This window comes from Panthera onca, chromosome D4 (assembly GCF_046562875.1).
Source record: "Panthera onca isolate mPanOnc1 chromosome D4, mPanOnc1 haplotype 2, whole genome shotgun sequence".
In the NCBI taxonomy this organism is placed as follows: Eukaryota; Metazoa; Chordata; class Mammalia; order Carnivora; family Felidae; genus Panthera; species Panthera onca.
This window is the reverse complement of record NC_138351.1, coordinates 28,041,036-28,059,799: the sequence shown is the minus strand read 5'-3', so window position 1 is coordinate 28,059,799 and position 18,764 is coordinate 28,041,036. Positions and strand designations below refer to the sequence as shown.

General features: G+C 45.4%; 1 long non-coding RNA gene across 9 annotated transcripts in view; it reads right to left on the bottom strand.

Annotated features, from left to right (window-relative positions):
- Nucleotides 1-386: 386 nt before the first annotated feature.
- Nucleotides 387-18,764, bottom strand: part of LOC132663541 (uncharacterized) — a 39,965-nt gene continuing 21,587 nt past the window's right edge. For 2 of the 9 annotated variants that reach the window (XR_014135935.1, XR_014135933.1), the window contains exons 6-10: nucleotides 18,554-18,714; nucleotides 18,042-18,199; nucleotides 8,200-8,419; nucleotides 6,104-6,239; nucleotides 1,468-3,541 (exon numbers count right to left, since the gene is read on the bottom strand). This is a non-coding gene — a long non-coding RNA (uncharacterized LOC132663541). Of the gene's footprint in view, nucleotides 3,542-6,103; nucleotides 6,240-7,694; nucleotides 7,788-8,199; nucleotides 8,420-18,041; nucleotides 18,200-18,553; nucleotides 18,715-18,764 lie in introns of all 9 variants that reach the window. The other 7 variants (XR_014135941.1, XR_014135936.1, XR_014135939.1 and 4 more) reach the window with 7 other exon arrangements.

The window sequence follows — 18,764 nt, the reverse complement described above, 5'->3', positions numbered from 1 at the left end:
GGTAAATAGACAGATGAGGAAATACTCCAAATGCCCCGTAATAATTTGTAGCAAATTAGCTTCAAAACACTGTAATCTATGCACCGATATAAAATTAGTCACTGAAGATAGTATTGTAGATCATTTGTGTGTGTACTGATTCCATTTTCTATTGTCTTTAAATCTATAAACCTCTCTATGTGTTTATACCTCGATCCGCATAAAATGGGGAAAGATAGGATATACCCAAGTGTTTGAAAGTGGTAGATGGGCAAGCAACATTTGATCATCTAAAATTTTATTTTCTTATTTTTAAATATCAAGCAAATTTTGCTTATGCGACTTTTTTAAAGTAGCAAACTTATTTTATTTTATGCTTAAAGTTCATTTATTGATTTTGCGAGAGAGAGAAGGAGAGCAGTACCCAAGTCTCCATTTGGGCTCAGGTCGTGTTTCACGGTTTCTGGGAGGGAGCCTTGCCTCAGGCTCCACGCTGGCAGCACAGAGCTTGCTTGGGATTCTTTCCGTGCCCCTCCTCCACTTGCACTAAATAAATAAATAAATAAATAAATAAACCTTTCATGCCAGAACTCTAGTTGAACTTTTCAGAATCATGTTCAAGGTTTCCAGCAAACTGCATGGTTACCTGATCCCAGCTCCTTACTCTTGGCTTTTCCAGATTGTCTCACCCCGCCGAGCCTGCCTCCCTCACATCTCCTTCCGCCATCACACGGCATTAGACGATGACGAGCTGATGTATTACACGGTCATCGTGGGCTAAGGAAAGCTCACTGAGAGGGAGGAATGGTCCCCTCCCAGGTCTTCCTCCAGGTTTCTGTTTCATCAGCAAAAGGTCAAGGGAGCAGGAATGGGCCTTTCATGGGCTGGAGCTCAGGGCTGGGGACAAGCATCCTAGGCTGTGCAGACGCCTATGGTCCTGCCCCAGCATCCAGCCGAAGTGGGGAGGGCTGCAGGGCTGAGCCCATCACCAGGGCAGAGGCAATAACAGGATACCGTCAGACCAGGGCCAGCTAGAAGGCTCACTGGTGATGACTCACCTGCTAATCCGGTCTCCTTCATTGTCCCCTAATCAACAGTGACAATAGCCTCCGTGTCTAGGACGGAAGGAGAGAAATTTAAAACCTGCTATACCTATAGCTCAACCCTCTTTCTGGCACCATGTGGTGAAGCAAGGACATATCAATATCTTCTTGCTCCAGGCTCTTTGAAGAAAGTCCAGGGCTGAACGGACATGAGGGAGCAAAGGAGTCCTCAGCCTTGTCGGTAACTTGCCTCATGCTGCCATCTTGTTATACCCAAGTTTTACTTTCTGATGAAATAAATGAGAAAAAAAAAAAAAAAAGGGCAAACTCTTGCTGAGCAGAGGTGGCATTTATGTGCTTGGCAAGTTTTTTATAATTCATGACATTCTTTTTTTTTTTTTGACACCCAAAACTCTTTTATTGGGGGTGGTGGGGGAGCACCGGGGCCCCTCACTGCACGGCTTGTTCATTGATGCTGCTTCCTAAGTCCTGTGGCTTCATCATGTCAGTTGCCTCAGGTGAGCTAGACAAGGGCTGAAGGCACAAGACCTAGAAAGCTTCATCTTTCTGGAAGGCCAGCCTCACAGTGGCTGGAGCCTGCAGCCATGCTGTCTGACTCAAAGTGAAGCCACACTTTCCCAGTGTCTTACCATCACCCAGAAACTGGTCATACTTGTAGCTGCTGCCTGAGGATGCCCTTGACGATAATGCAGAACAGTCTTGAAAGTTGCCTCTTGGCACATGTCGGGATACTACATAATGGAGCCTCCTCCTTGAAGACAAGGGCTCCCTCCTTCCAGGTTGTATGACCTTTCCAACATTGGATCTAGTGACCAATGTATCTCACTTTGGGCCTGGGGGTCCCATGACTGTTCGCACGCATATTCTCCCTCCAGCTTTGGTCCATGACAGCGGGAGCCTCTTGAGGACAGGAATTCTCTCTCTCCCTGTGTCCAGAGACCCAGCAGTGCTGAAGGGGGTGGGTAAGAGGCCAAGGCACAGATGGGGGGAGGAACTGCCTCATAACCCAGAGCCTGTCAGAGGATCTCACTAAAGGATACAGGAAGGGACATATTTGAGTCTTTGGTAGAAAGTTTACAGGGGGTCAAAGTGGCATTTCCCCCCTCCCCCCCCACTGTAGAGGAAGGGCCAGGGGCTGGTTCTCTTCAATGGAAGTGACATTCTTGGGGGCTCCCAAGGGACCTTTGCCTTTTCAAGTAAAATCTTCACCATTTGCTACCTCTAGACCAGTGTGTTCCTCAAATTTTAATGTGTACACAAAATCACCTGGGGATGTTGTAAAAATGCAGATTCTCACAAGTCTGGGGTGAACCTGAGAGCTGCTGCTGGCCCATGGCTCACTCTCTGGATAGTGAGACGTTCAAGAGCGCACGTCACATGGAAGCCTGTTCTTGCTACAGCTGAGTGACCTTCGTCAGATGCAACCAGATTTCCTGCCCGCGGTGGGTGAGGCAGGTTAGGAAGATGCCAAGCGTACAGAGGTGAGAGGAAGGGCCTCTTTACCAGCAAATCTAGCAAACGCATCTCTCCTCTTTCAAGTTCACCAGGTTGTCACAAAGATACTCTTTATACCGTCCACGTCTACGAAGTTCATTCTGGGCATTGAAGGGGTTAAAAGGGCCAGAGACAGTGAGAGAAAGCACCCTTTTCAAGGGCATTTCTAACAAGCTGAGCCTGATCCAAACCTGGTTTAATGAGTGCTTATTTTATACAAATAAGCTCACAGGCGCGTACTCATCTCTAATTAAACCAGAAAGAAAGCATTTGTTCTAATTGGGCTGCATAGCTCAAGAATTAATTGTGAGATTGTTTAGAATTGCAATCTTGTGACCCGTTCACCAGAAGGGGGGTTGGGGGGGCAGGGTGGGGAACCTACTTTAGGAATCTCACTCTGTGTATTTTTTGCTAGGCTTTTTCTCCTCCTAATTCCTGGAAACCTTCCTGCAGTCTGAACTGATGATTTACAAACAAAAGCAAAAACTTCTAAGAGCAACTTACCGCCCTGTGTTACAGAGGCGTGGGCCAAGGTGAAGATAACGCAATTCAGTGTATATTCTAATGTGCCCCTGAGAAAGTGCCCTGATAATTAAGGGTTCGCACAATTTCTATGGGGGGGGTGGGGGGAGGGAATCATGAGTCACGTTATTTATCAATATCAAAAGAGTCACTTTTGTATTCGGCAGTCTGGCCTACCTGAAAACAACAGATATTCTCCCCAAACGCCAGTCCACAGCCACATTCAGCCAAAAATGCAAGAGGTTTCTATGGGCACATCCGATGCCCTTGGGTGGCGTTGATTGCCATCGAGTTTGCAAAGGATCACTCGACGGTGCTTGGCACTGTTTGCTCCTGAGCTGCCCTCCTCTGCTTGGGCTCTGTCTTCTGTATCTTGTCGGTGCAGCTCACTGACAAATGCCGGCTGTTTTCCTGCAGCCAGTTCAGCTCATCTAGCCATCTAGCTGCAGAGAGAACAAGCTGGGTCCTTTGCCCTACAGAAGCTAAAAAAAAAAAAAAAAAAAAAAAAAAAAGATACAGCTATGTCATCCTTGACGGCACACCCTGAACCCCTCCGAATCAGGGGCAGATGTCTTTAGAGAACTGGACAGGCTGGGACCGAGGTGGCCTTTAGCAGCTGGGACCCCAGTGCATTGGTGCAGCTCCATTCAGCTAGCTGTGCTTGGGTTGCTAATATTCTGCCAGGGGCAAAAGGGAACCTATTTCACTGCCAAGAACTAGCTTGAGCTTGTGAAGCTGACACTCGGAAAAGTCTTGCTTTGACTTGTATCTGGAAAGAGAACATTTCAAGTTGAATGTCAGTGATGGAGGAAAAGGGGGATGCTTCAGATGGTCTTCCCGTGCGATACCACGTTTCACAAGCGGGTCAGACTTCTGCTGGCGGGGTGGGGGGGGCGGTTCCCACCTCGCAGCCTTTGCCCCCTCCAAATGCACAAGTTTGCACAGTTGTTCACTCTTGAACACAAAACCTGGCTGCTCTTGAGTAAGTTTCAGGGATGGAAAATGCAGAGGACTTTGCCAGAATTGCATAGCGTGAAGCAACCCAAAGCAGACCATAGTAATCGCAGACAGGAAAATGGATCTGAACAAAAACAGAACCGTTTTGCTTCGGGGAATGGATTTTAATAAAGATCCAGTTGATTGCGCCCAGCAGAGACCAGGCATTAAATCAATCATCCATGCAACAGCCTCCACCCAGCCAGCATTACACCAGGGAGTGTGGGAGATAAATTGGGAAATGAAAGGCATATGGCCTTCTCGTGAGGAGGGAGCACACCCCTGTAGGGAACTTTTCACTGGACTGTGAGTCTTTAAGGGCCGGCTTAGGGCTCTGAGTTCCCATCTCCTGACATGAGATCCCATCCCAGGCTCCACAGATCTTTGCAGAATGAATGGATCTTTGCGGAATGAATGCAAAGATAATGGGAGACCGAATATAACTAACACTAGCACCGCAGTTCAAAAGGGGACCGACCCGTGTGGGACCAAGTAAGTGAGGAAGGGCCCTGGAGGGTGAATCGAGCCTCAGTGCAGAGAGTGATCCTGAATATCCGTGGCTTCTATATCTCCTCATTTCTATTCCCAACCTTTCCCCCAATCTCCCGAACTTCCTGAGACCACAGCCTGTATCAGGCTCTTTTCACTGCAGAGAGAATTTGACTTAGAGACTCCTAATCCTACTGCCTATACTATCCTAATGCTAAGTTACCATCTTAGCATTAAGTGCTTAATTCGTGCAAAACCAAAAAGACGAGAAAAACACACAGAGATGCTAATTCCTGGTTCATTTTGTTTATTGCACACGAAAAATGTATGAGCCAAAAGTTTATAATCGTACACTCTACACGTCCACAATAATACACGTACATAAGAGTATTTTAAATATATTAAAATCCAATGGCTTAAACAAAACCTACTTAACGTACAATGTTGTATTGGTCAAAATAGCTTAAGCCATACAACGATTAAAAAATGAGCTCCGAGATCTCCATGGCTTTACACACAAAGGTTTGTTTTTGCTCTGCTATGTGTTCAAGTACGTGGCAAGGACGACGTGTTAACTCTCAGGAACCAGGCTCTACCACTTGAAACATGACTGGGCCCTATAGGAAGGGAAAATACAGCCAAGAAGGGTCATGTACTGACTCTTCTACACTTGAGTCCAGAGATGACATAAACCACTTTCACCTACAGCCTATTGGTCAGAACTAGTCAAGGAAACTTACCGAGAAGTCATCAACCACTAATAATAAAGCCTCAATTACTCTCTGAGAGGTCTGTTTGATCTTCTAGGTCCCCAAGTTACCTCTCAGTTGGGTGATACCAAAGTGCCCAGCATTTCACCATAGGGTCTAAACCAAGGGCCACAGCCAAGAGGGGAGAGGCAGAGACTATGAATGCTGAGGACAGAGTAACTGGCCCAACTTTTTACTCATTGGGTCTCTGATTCTTTGTTGCCATATCTCACTAGGGATAGCATACGATTCTGCAAATACTCCAAGTAGATTGAATATTTAAAACGTAAGGTTTTTTTTAAGACCCATTTAGTATTTCCTTCCAGTTTCAAATACTGGGAACAATAAAAATTGGAAGTTCAAAACCTCAAACATCCTTGAGCCTCTAAGAGGCCTTACCAGGGATAGATAATCCAGTGAGCTCGTTGACAAAATTAGCTGAAAATACATGTGGGTGTTAGGCCCCTGGAGATGGGCTGCTCTAAGCCCAGATCAATCACCCCCTGGTCATGAGCAGACTCCACCCCACCAGGGTGATGACCACATGGAGAAAGATCCTGCGGTGGTGGTGACCTTCAAACTCAGCTTTTCAATCCAGCCCATCTGTACCTGGCCCCCAGCATCGCTGCGGGGAGGAGCTCTGGCTGCCAAAAACCTCCAAGTGTCATTGAGAGAAGTTGGTTAGATTCTTGCGGTTTGAGGATTAAGCCCGTGTGGAGACTCTAGTGTTTTTCGGTGCTGGAAGGGGGGGAGGGGGTTCCTGGGGTTGGGGGTGGGGGTCCTGGCCTGAAGCCCGCCAAACCCCGTCACCTGAACAAATAGCTCCCTGTCGCACCGATGTCACTGGAGAGAACAGCTGAGGTTCAGCGGAGCATCTGCTAATGAATCGTCTCCACGGTGTCAGCTCTCCCGCCGGGGGCCCGTCCTGCACTCTGACATTATTTTCCTTAAGTGAACAAAAGGAAAGCCGGGATGGCATTTATCCAGGCCAGCTGACTAAGTCAGCACAGCTGGCTCCACCAGCTTAAAGACACCTCACTGATCACCAGCTCCAAATAATCTCAAAACTGGCCCCTGCAAACTCTCCTCCTCTGGGAGGGCAGATACAAAGCAGGGGCCAAGTCCTCCGGGGCTCCGGACCACAGTCTGCCGTGGAGGGGAGAGGTGGGGACCTCCCATCCTCCCTCGGCTCCCGGCTGATGAGAAAGCAGAGGAAGAGGAAGGCCTGGCCTTGGGGCAGGGTGGGGGAAGCTTGCTGGGAAGCCGTGTGTGTTCGCTGTGCCTCCAGCCCAGGACTGCCTGGGAACCCAGGGAGGTGCAGGAGCCCAGGCTACAGGAGGCGTGTGGCATCAGTGTAGACGCTGAACCTGGGCCAATTTCAGCAAAGGCCAAGATGAGACTGGATGGTGAGGGCAATTGCCTCGCCCTCTCCCCACTGGGGGCAACTTGTGTCCAAAACTGCATTTTGCCTTAAAACAGGGACTGAGTTTCTTGGGCAAGGCAGCAGACGGGGCCGGTTTGAGGTTCTATTTTCTGAGCTAGGCAAACACTTATTTGGGCTTTCATAAAGATGTGTCCTACTTTTTAAAAGTGTGTCCAAGAGAAGTATTTAATGAATGCTTGGGGCACCTGGGTGGCTCCATTGGTTGAGCATCCGACTTTGGCTCAGATCATGATAGCGCGGCTCGTGGGTTCGAGCCCCACATCAGGCTCTGTGCTTCAGCTCGGAGCTTGAAGCCCACTTCGGATTCTCTCTCTCTCCTTCTCTCTCTCTCTCTCTCAAAAATAAATAAATAAACATTAAAAATATAAAATTTAAAAGTGCTTGGTAGTACCTGGCCATAGGCACACTATATAACAGAATGGCTTCACAGACACAGGCCTGTGAGATTTTATTATCTGCATAGATGAAACCGATATCTTTTGTATCCTGCAAACTTGAAAAAGTTCAAGAAAGTCTCAGATGGTGAATTCGGGACGAACAATGGAAGCAGGCCTTCATGGTGACATACCCCGTCACCTCCTGCATAGACATTGTGCTTCCTAACTCTTTCCTTCCCTTCACCTCAACAAATGGTCACACACCTAGGAAATTCTTCAAGGAACATTCAGGCTGTGCTCCTATATTCAGGAACGTACTGGAGAGCCCTGCTTTCTGAGACTTGGGACTGTCTGCTTTTTGAAAAGGATGTTCACTTGAGCAATGCATGTATTTGGGCCTCTCTGGCCCACATCATCTCTACAAGGACTCATTAGAAATGTGTAAAGAAAGCAACTCCAGGTTGGAATGTATCCAAGCAGAAGACCAGATCGGCACAGAATCAGACTCTCCTGTAAACCCCATAGCCTCCGTGGTATCACCCTCTGGGCTATGGACAGACCTTTGACCTAAATTACTTACTACCAACCAGCAAATGAATTTTTCCAGTGGATTCTCAAGCCCGTCTTTTTCTTGTGGCATTGTTCCATTCTGATAAGTTTATCTGGATTATTCCTATGAGAGTAAAGGGTTGGGGTCATTCACTATAGACCATGAGCCTCAGAGTATTGGGAAATAATGATTCTACTTTCCCTGCTTGAATTAGGATTCTCCTAAGCAATGGACGTAGGAGGTCAGAAAGAATGGACAGCTGTTTTTAAAAGACACGGATATGCATCTGGGGGTCTTTGCAGTTTATGAGGAATCTGTACCACAAAGAGTTCCACAGATACATCTTCATCATTTGGAATTGAGTTACTTAAGAAATGGGCCAATGCAAGAAGAACACTAAGACCGCCCTTTGTCTCCAGAAAGAAGGAAATAAATCTCTCATAGGAAAGAGACCGCCTGACGTACCGGGGGGAAGAGAGACATCCCTACTGCCAGAGATATGAAATTCAAAACAAAGAATTCTGTATAAACAAACCTTGTTACTTTTCTTAGTTGTCTACTCCAGACCTGATCATTTTTAGAATTCCTTGCTAATGATAGTTCTTCAACGTAAAAAGCATAATCATCCTGTGAAATATCAAAGATTTATGCTTCTTCGTCTAAAATGTGCAAAAGCTGCCTGCCACACTCATTTCTATGTCCCAATTTCATCACTGGACCTTTGTGAGCCTGTATGAAAACTCTGAGGTTTTCTCCTGTTTTAAAAAAAAAAAGTAAATAAGCCAACTTATAGCACTTAACAAATAAGCCCTCAAATTCCTGCATTTATATAAAAAGGAGGCATAATGCCAAGCAATGCAAAGTAACAATTTTGCCCTTGAAGATGTAGTCAGAGAAGACGCGGCTCTGGCTGAGAAGGTCGGAGATTAACTCTGCAATATAAGCCCATGCGCTGGATGCATGAAGATTCCAGATTTGCATTTAACAAATCTGCTACCGTAAGCCAGGTAGGCTTGGCTTTGCTCTGGGAGTACTTAGAGAGTTGTTGACAATAAGTGAGTTTGAGCAGGAGGACACATTCATGAAATAACTACAGGGGCACCTGGGTGGCTCAGTCGGTTGAGTGTCCGACTTCGGCTCAGGTCATGATATCACGGTCCGTGAGTTTGAGCCCCGCATCGGGCTCTGTGCTGACAGATCAGAGCCTGGAGCCTGTTTCAGATTCTGTGTCTCCCTCTCTCTCTGACCCTCCCCCGTTCACGCTCTGTCTCTCTCTGTCTCAAAAATAAATAAACATTTAAAAAAATTAAAAAAAAAAAAAAAGAAAGAACTACAAACTGTAATGAGTGCTGTGAAAAGAACATGGCATGTCATAAGGAAAGGCCTGGAAGGATGCTATCTATATTCACGCCGAGGCCTAGAGTGCCAGGAGGAAAGATAAGAGAGCTTCCAAGCAGAATAGCATAGCCGGAGACCCAGAGGCAGGGAAAATTTAACCCATGGAGAAACCAAAAGGCTGGTGTGGCTGAACCTGAAAGACCAGGGCTGAGAGATGAAGTGCGGTTGGAGGCAGGCAAGGGCCGGATGATGAAAACTTGCCAGCCTCAGTGAGGATTTTGGATTTTACTCCATGTGCCATTGGAAGGGGTCATAACTGGTAACCAGGAGATAATCTGGTTTTCATAATTAGAAGGCTATTCTGGATGCTGTGTGGAGAACGGGTTAGAGGAGAAATAGAGAAGTGGCAAGACATTCAGGAACTGTTTAGAATAGTCTACAGGAACTGGTGGGAGAGTCTGCAGAAGCAGTAGTAACAACCTGGCTGAGGTTAGTGATGTGGATATGGAATGGGTAGACCAGTTGGATGACTGATAGTCTTGTTTTAGACACATTAATTCCGATATATCTGCAAGACATCCAAGGACAGATCGTGAGTAGGCAGTTAGATACATGAGTCTGGAGTTCACAAATATAAATTTGGAAGTCATAGACATAATTTACACATCTGGGAATGAGTAAGTTCACCTGGTATGAGACACAGTGAGAAAGGGAGACAGAATGAGCATTAGGAACTGCCAACACGTCCGTTCTTAGTAGTTGATACGTAGCCAGTAGAGGAAATAGCTTTGAGTAATTTAGCCCTAGCTCTGTCACTAAGAAGTCGGCATCCTTGGGCTAAGAGACTGGATCGTACGGACCCAAAGTTCTCTGAATGTTTACCACCCCATGATTTTACCAAAAGACATTTTCCCAAACCTACAAGCTGACGAATGTTGGGTGGGCTCAGGACTGACGTGAAAGAGGTCAGCTAGAATGACACCCGCCTTCTCTCCATCGTGTTTCTTCAGACAAAATGGTGGGCTAAGTAAATGATGGGCCTGATATTGCTGTGGAGAGAGCCCTCAGATTTTAGCGAAGAAAACTTTAACTGATAAGAAGGTTCCATGTATTTGTGAACACAGAGGTTAAATTCAAGTGTGTCTTGGGGTGAGGAAACAACTGGGAAAAGATTTAGAAAGCCGGGAATTGTCCAACCAAGGAGACCTTTTCAATGAAGGAAAGGGATATTTCTTATTCTGCCTTTTGCCAAAATAGAAGCATGAGGGAGATTCCAATCCCTTGGATCACCTAAAGCAAATACTCTTCAAGTCAACAAGAGAGGACCAATCAGTGGCATTCTCTTAAGAGCTTTCAGGGCTTTGCAGTGACAGTGTGGAGCCTGCTTGGAATTTTCTTTCTCCTTCTCTCTCTGCCCCTCCCCCTCTCAACATAAATAAGCTTAATAAAAAAGAGCTTCCAGGAAATGAATGTCATAGAAAGTTTAGTGTAGAGTACATTGAATTACCTGTGAGTTCTTTTTAGGTCCTGAGTTACTCTCCTGCAGGTTATATAGTTTGGGAAGCTATAGGCGGGAAACAAATAATAGAATGAATAGGATCTTTTACATTTATTTTTTTAATGTTTATTTATTTATTTTGAGAGAGAGAGAAAGATAGGGAGAGACAGAGAATCCCAAACAGGCTCCATGCTGAGCCCCATGCAGGGCTCCATCCCAAGACCATGAGATCAGGATCTGAGCCGAATCGAGAGTTGGACGCTTAACTGACTGAGCCATCCAGGCACTCCTAGAATTAATAGGATTTTTAAAGGAGCTGAATGTATAGTTAGTGTATCGGTTTGCATGTGATGTGTAACAAGCTTCCTCAAAACTTAGTGGCTTAAAATATCAAACATTTTGCAGTGCAAGCACCTGAGAGTTGGCTTTTTGATTATAATGCAAGTGTCTGACATTAAGCTTTTGATTTCCAAGCAGCCTCTTCACACAGCTATCTCCAATAAACACACTGCCAGCCACAAGACTAGATAAAAAGCCAGGCCACTCCACCCCTGTTTTAGAGATCCCTGGTTGACTTCCATAACTGACCATTTGAAAAATAAGTGTATTTTTCCCTGCCCATGCTGTAATTATTGCTCTTATGTTTTAAATTCACCAACAAGGAGTGAACCCACAAAACCCTAGACAAGCCCCATCTTCAATCCCAATAAAAGCAGAACCTCAAGCCCATGCTTTCTCTCTCTCTCTCTCTCTCCACAACCTCATTGTATGACCCCAGACGTGCCATGCACTGTCCATGACCCTGCGTGCGATAAAACCTTGATTGTTGTTTCAAAATTCCCTGAGAGTTGCTGCTGAGGTGCCTCTTGCAATCATAATAAGAACCACAAGGACCAGTGCAGCTACAACACTGACTCTGAACGGGGACATTTCTGTGGGGGCTCGCCCCAGGCCCAGGTGAGTGCCCTCCAGCAATTCTAGCCAATAGCCTCACCATTAACAGACTGAGACCAGCACAGCACACATTTATACTTCCTCACCATTCCATGGGTGGGCTGAACAGTTCTGGTTTGGGCATAGATGACCTCTGCTGGCTCTAGAGGAGTTTCAGATCATCTTTTGTGTGGTAGCAGACTTCAGTGTGTGAGCTCTTTTCCTACCTCTGCCTGAATCATGTGTTGACCATGCTTGGATTGTCCTATTGGCTGAAGCAACTGCCAGAAGCAAGTTCTGACTAATGTGGATGGGACTAGCCAAGGGTATGTATGCAATGACACACGAATAAATCTGGGGCCATTACTTGGACAATCTACCACAGATATCCCCTATCTGATGCTATGGAAGAATCTGGAGTTAAAAAGGAACAATTTAGGAGCCTACCATGAGCACATGAGCGCCTGAAAACATTGTATAATTATTGAAAGAAACTTTTAAATTTCAATGTGGCCAAATACACTCTGAACAAAGTTAAAAGGTAAATACAAATTGAAGAAAAGGTATCTCCCATACAAAAGACATGCAAAGGATCAATATTCCAAATGTACAAAGCCTTGCTACAACACAATGAAGAGAAGACAAAAACCCCATAGTGGGCTCTTGCCTTTTCCTTGACTGGGCAGTTACAGAAGCCAATGACCAGTGCACTGGGAGAGAGCAGTGCTCGGAGGGGGGAGATGTGTCCACTGGTGACAGCTTAATCCACCTCTACCCTCCCGCATAACCTAGGCTGTGGTTTCTATATCCAGTCCTTCCTTTGTTCTTGCTTATTTTCTGAGCCTCATTTTTCAGCCTCCTTGTCAATGACATGAGCCACCTGATACCCCCCAAAAATCAATTCTCCATCTGCTTAGATTGGTTTCTATTGTTTGCAGCTCAGAACTTCAACAGGTACACACCCTACTAGAAAAATGTGCAAATATGAGTAGGCGAGTCGTAAAGGCAAAATACAAAATAAGCAATGAGGACAGCACCTGTCTTGTAGACCACAATGCTGATGGTGTTCATATGTAACACAACAGAAATTAGGAAATAATTGACAATATCCATCCTCACAGTGGGGAGGATGCAGAAAACAGGTACTTGCCGGCATTATTTCTGGGAATGTACGCTACATGATCTTTGCACAAGGCAATTTGACATTATGTATCAAAAGATAAGATTTCAAAAAAAAGACAAAATTTCATGCTTGCCAATTCCACTTCTTGGATTCCCACCTAAGGACATAGTCAGGACATTACGTGGAAAGACATATGTATCTGGAGGACCACTGCACCAATGTGTACCATAGCACAAAAAAAGAAAAACTGAATTTATGGTGTTCCATAAAATAAAACAATACACTGTCACTTAGTAGCTAATTCAAGGTGGCACTATTTGATCTGGCAGGATATCTGAAGACTCCTAGCACGCCGAAAAGCAGAGAACAGAGCCTCAGGACTGGTGGGATTCCATTTCTGTGCATGAGACTTTCTGGATATGTTGAATTCATTTATGACTTCCTTGAAAAACACTGATACAGTGCTTCACCCCAAGACAACCATGATTTTACATATCCTCCAAATACTAATTCATTTCTCATCATTATAGCTCTATGATAGAGGTCCTTGTATTATCTCCATTTTACAGATGAGGACACTGAGGCAAGTTAACTAGTCCAGGGTCCCAAGCTGACAAGCAGGATAAAGAGGGTTCGAATCCAGGAAACCTGGATCCATACCCTGAGCATTTACTAATGTGCCTTTCAAAACCGTACCCAAAAAATTTAGTAGGGCCTATATCTCTGTCTAGTTGGAAGTTGGATGTTTTCTCTTTTGTCTGTTGTATTTTCCTTTATTTATTATCTATTTTTAATCCATTATGTCTTTTTGTTCTGTTTCACAGTTTATGTGTATTAGCTACTTACAGAAAGACCTTCCAATAGGTCTGCTTTCACGCAGAACAATCCAACGGCCAGACGATCCCCTTACTACCATCTGAATGTCACTCTTCCACTCAGTGCCAAATGCAGCACCTGGAGTGGATGTCTACTAAGATGAAAATGGGGACAACTAAGTTGACTTGAAATCATTCCACCTTGAATGTGCCAGAGAACCTTCTTGGGAAGAAGAACAGGCATGCCAGGAACCTGAAGAGAAAATAAAATACAGAAGAAGAGGGGACTTTCTGCTAATCTGGGAGGAACATCATCCAGAGGAGAGAGTGAGTCATACACTCAAGGCTCTTACCACAGGGTCAACAAGAAGGAGCAGAACACAAGGGAGAGCAGCAGGAGTGTATATTCCTCTTAAAGAGCACAAATGCCTAGTCTTACTCTTTGCTTTTGTTGTTGTTAATGGGAACACTTATAATGGTAATGACAACAATGATGTGATGTTGATGAAGTAGGTAACTTCAAAAGGTAATTTGTAATGTAGAACATTAAGCTTTTAAAAATACCTCTGGGGTAATCAACAAACTCATACAGTTTCTTATAGGCATTTTATATAGCCTTTTTTTTCACTTCTCAGTCCCTTCTCTCTTCTCACTACCCTGTGCCTGAGGCCTTGTCATACTGGAAGGGCCTTGATGGGCACCTCGAGACAAGAGAGGAAACCAAATGATTTAGTACACCAGGCTGGACAGCTGCGAGGAGGAGATCAGCTGGGTGGTGTGGAAATTCCCAACTCTCTCTCGCTGATGCTCTTCCCAGAATGGGTCATGGGGAGGGCCACTTACCCCACCTCCTAGACCCCACAGGGAACACAATAGCTGACAACCAGCATCCAGAGAAGAGGAAAAGAAAAATAGGAACTTATCGAGAGAGTGAACAAGTAGTAATATTCCATATTGTTGTATTGTTGTATTATTATTATTCTTATTTCACTGGTAAAAAAAAAAAATTGAAGACTTAGAGAGGTTAAGTATCAAAGGGCCAAGGGGAGGGAAAAGCAAACCGAAGGTCAAAGGGTACAGGTTTCTATATTTGCATTTTTGAGGAATTTCCATACTGCTGTCCATGGTGGCTGAGAGAATTGGCATTCCCACCGACAGATTAAAAATGGAACTAGCATATGATCCAGCGATCCCACTTCTGGGTATATATCCAAAGGAGATGGAAACCAGATATCAAAAAGACAGCTGTACTCCCATGTTATTGCAGCATGATTTACAAGAGCCAACAGGTGGCAACAACCTAAGGGTCCGCCAATCGATGAATGAATAAAGAAGCTGTATAAATGTACAGTGGAATATTATTTAGCCACAGGACTGCCATTTGCAATGACCTGGCTGGGCTCTGAGAACATTGCACTGAGACAAGTCAGCTTGGAGAAAGGCCGAAACTGCACGATATCATTTATACTCACTCGTGGAGTCTGAACGAGCTGACTTCATAGACACAGACTGTAAAATAGTAGTGGCCAGGAGCTGGAGCTCGGGCAACTGAGGAGATGTTGTCTAATGATACAAACGTGCACGTAGCAGATGGATAAATTCTGGAGACTTAATGCAAAGCGGAGTGATTGCACTCAACAATACTGATTTTATACCTCAAAGTTGCTAGAAGGTTAGGTTGTAAATGTTCTCAAAAAAAGCAATGGCACAGGTGGTACCAGGTGGTAATCATACTGCACTATGTAAATGTGTCAAACCAACATCTTTATGCTCCTTAAACTTACACGACATTGTATGCCAATCATACCTCAATAAAAAAGGGAGCTCTGGTTTCCCTTCTCCTAAGGAAAGGGGGGGGCCCCTGTGATTCTGGAAGATGCCACCTCCGCCCTGTGGAGAAACCGTGGCCCAGTCCAAAAGACTGAGAGAGCGACTCCCTAATCCACATGCCCTTGTATAACCAAATCCTCCCAAGCTCAGTTTCCTTGCTGATGCCTGGAACTAAGAACCCACCCTGTGGTTTGGGGGCCTGAGTGAGATGGTGAGTTTGAGCTGCTGCACATGCTGACGGACAGAGACCCAGTGCTCAAGGAGGAAGATCTGTCATTGTTATGATTATTAGTAGTTATAGGATTGTTATTCCAATTATTTATCTAAAATGTTTTCATAGGTACAGAGTATAGCATTGGATGTATGTACTTGATTGATTTATCTAAACCCCTGTTATGGGGCATTAATCTTGTTCACAAACCCTCTACCGTTAATCCTGTTAATGACCTTGGGGAAAGCAAGCACAAATACAACGATGGGGAAGGAACATGGCTTACTGCACCACCAGGAGTTCCTGGTTCTCTCTTGGGGGCCCCTCTGTTTCAATGATGGAGGGAATGCTCCAAGGGCCTTCACTCAATCTTAAATCAATGCAAAGGGAGCCAGGACTCCACACAGCTCGGGAGGCCTGCCCAGAGCATTTGTAGGCTGGGGAGAGTCCAAACGGAGATGCCACATAAATACTTAGAAGTTACAAACCAAGCTCACGTATTGCTCAATATATAATCTCCTCCTCTCCTCTTTCCATCATGCTCCAGAGGCCGGGTTTCAATGCAGGCTTCTCAGATTCCTTGGTGTTCCATGCTAAAACTGGCAATGAGGAGAAGCAAGCCTCAGCTCTCCACCTGCCCCTCCTCTCTTACCACTTGAACTCCATTCCACAGCACGCATAGCTGAGTGGACTCCCCAGCCTGCACATCTAAGATCTGTTCACACCTAACATCACACATTTGCCCCTGTGCCACCACCAGGCATAGGGCCATGCACGCTGGTCTGCCCAAGGAGGACAGACATGGAGAAGAGTCCCATGTAGGCTTTGGAAGTAGGCTCAAGGTCACTGGATAGGGAATTCTGGGGTCTAAAAGAGGGACACTCTAGAAGGGAATTCTAGAAATGTTATACTCCCTTCTAGACTGCATTCTGGGAGGGCATATCCCCTGAACCTCCTGATGTCTTCATCTTATGAGAAAGAACAAGGCTAGAGGAAGGTCAGAGTAGAACCCTATAAAGCAAGGATCTTACAACAGAGGTCCCTTGCCCAGGTCTAAGCGAGGGCAGAATTTCTTAGGGGAAGTCCTCTCATCTGGCTGGTAAACTTACAGACTACTATTGGGAATCGAACTCAAGTAGATACTTTCATTCATTTATTCAGCGAGTATTTTTCCAACGATCAACTACATGTCAAGTGCACTTATAAAGGAGAAACAAGGCTAAAAAGACAGTCCTTGCTTTCACGGCACTTATATTCTTTCTCCATGCCATGGTAACTGGACAGGTGATGATAAGCACTGTGAAGCTATTAAAGCAGGGTTTGTGTGATAGAATGGGGATCAGCAGGCTCATTTATGTTGAGTGTTCAGGAAAGACCTCTTTGAGGAGGTGACATTTGAGCTAAGGCCTAAACATCAAGATGGATCCAGCCTTGTGAAGTCCTGGAGGCAGAGGGCATAACAGGTGCAAGAACCCAAGACAGGAGAAAGCTTATGGTATTGGATTAACAGAAGGAAAGCCAGTGGGCTTAGCCTAGTGAGCAAAAGGGCAGGAGGTGAGGACAGAGAGGTTGCCAACACTAAATTAAGGAGGGTACAGGTAAATACCCTATAGGTACCTATATTTTATGGTATTTAGATTATTGTTCAAAATGCCACGAAAAACCACTAGGTATCCTAAGCCAGAAGAGATGTGACCTGATTTATGTTTTTAAATAGCATGCTATATAAAGAATGAAGGGGGAAATAAGGCTGGGAACAGGCACACCAAACAAGAGGCACAGCCCAGGTAAAAGGATGTGGTTTCTGGGACTAGGTCGGTAGCTTTGAAGCTAGGAAGACGTGAGATAAGGAATAAGTCAGGATATGTATTTTGGAGCTACCCTTGAAAGAACTTGGTGATAGATTGCATATGGAAGGTAAGGGAGGGAGAGGAGCCCCAGACGACTCTCAGATTAGGGTCTGCTCAATTGTTCAGATAGTAGTCCCATTAATGGAGATGTGGCAAAGGGCAGAAAGTGAGAAAATCCAAGGGGGTCTGGGAAGTGCAGGGGCACATGTGGACTGTTCAGTGAACAGCCACCATCTCTGCCACTGTGGGCCATGTGCACAATTAAAGGGAGGGAATCAATCCTGGAACCCTTCCCACCCAGCCACCCATGTCCCTTTCCCATCCATCTTTCCTCTGCTAACTCAAGCTTCTCCTCTGTCTTCATTTCCTCAGGACTCGGCTCTCCATCACTCATCTCTCTCCCTCCCGCTGCTCCTCCCCCACTCGCACTTTTTCTCTCTCTCTCCCTCTCAAAATAAATAAATAAACTTAAAAAAAAAAAAAGAATTAATAGAGCCTGAAGGAGACACCGCTTCCTTGGGAATCTGCTTTCATCCACTAACGGACAAAGCAAGTCCATATAATGCTACCATTTCTGGCCCAGGAGCAGGAAGAGGGAGGTGATAACATGCAAATTGTACATTTCTCTTACTTGTGTGACAATAATGGCTTCCTTTTATTGGGTGCTTACTCCATATTGCCACTATTATATTTGTCATTATTACGATTACTTTGAAAAGTGGCATAGTCAAGTCAAATCCCAAATCTGAGGCTTAGTGACCTCAAGCAAAGTTACTTACCCTCTCAATCCTGTTTCCACGACCATTTAAAATAAGGCTAAAACCACGCCCCTCGTAGCCTTGAGACTCCAACAGTCTCAACAGTCTTGTAACAGAAGAAAGGCTAAGCATCGTGGTTCCAGGGTGGCAACCCCAGCTGGTACGCGGGCCATTCTTTCCTGAGAGGAAGAGAGAGAAGGTGGTGGAGGAACAAAAGGCCGTGAAGTCATTCTGACCAAAGACTTTGAAGCAGGGCCTGCCCTTATTCCGGGTCTGTGGTGCAGCTGCAAACTGAGCCTGAGCTGCTCGGACCCACACAGAGCAACCAAAGCCCCTCACCAAATAGCCTGTCGACACCAGGTTCCCTCCCAGGACCCCCCACCGCACCCAATTCCCTATGAATCTATGCTTGGAGACCCGGAATGTTTCCGTGCAAGGGTAAGAGACTGGCGGCATGCTAGGAATATTGACACAGCAGTGGTTTAATTAAATCTTTAGTGGAAAAACACAGCTAAGAGGTGGGGCCAGCTCACCAGGCATCTGAGTCCCTGCCATCCTCTGGTACCAACACTGGAGTTAATACCTTCACTCTTGCCATGATGTCACTCTCAAAGGGGCTGAACTGTCATTTGAAAACACTGCCCGGCTCTTGAAACCAGTCACCTTCTTCAGAGAAACTCCATGGGCAGAAATTCTGGATGTGACATAAGCCAAAGCAGAGGCCTGGATGAAGTGGCCCGCTGG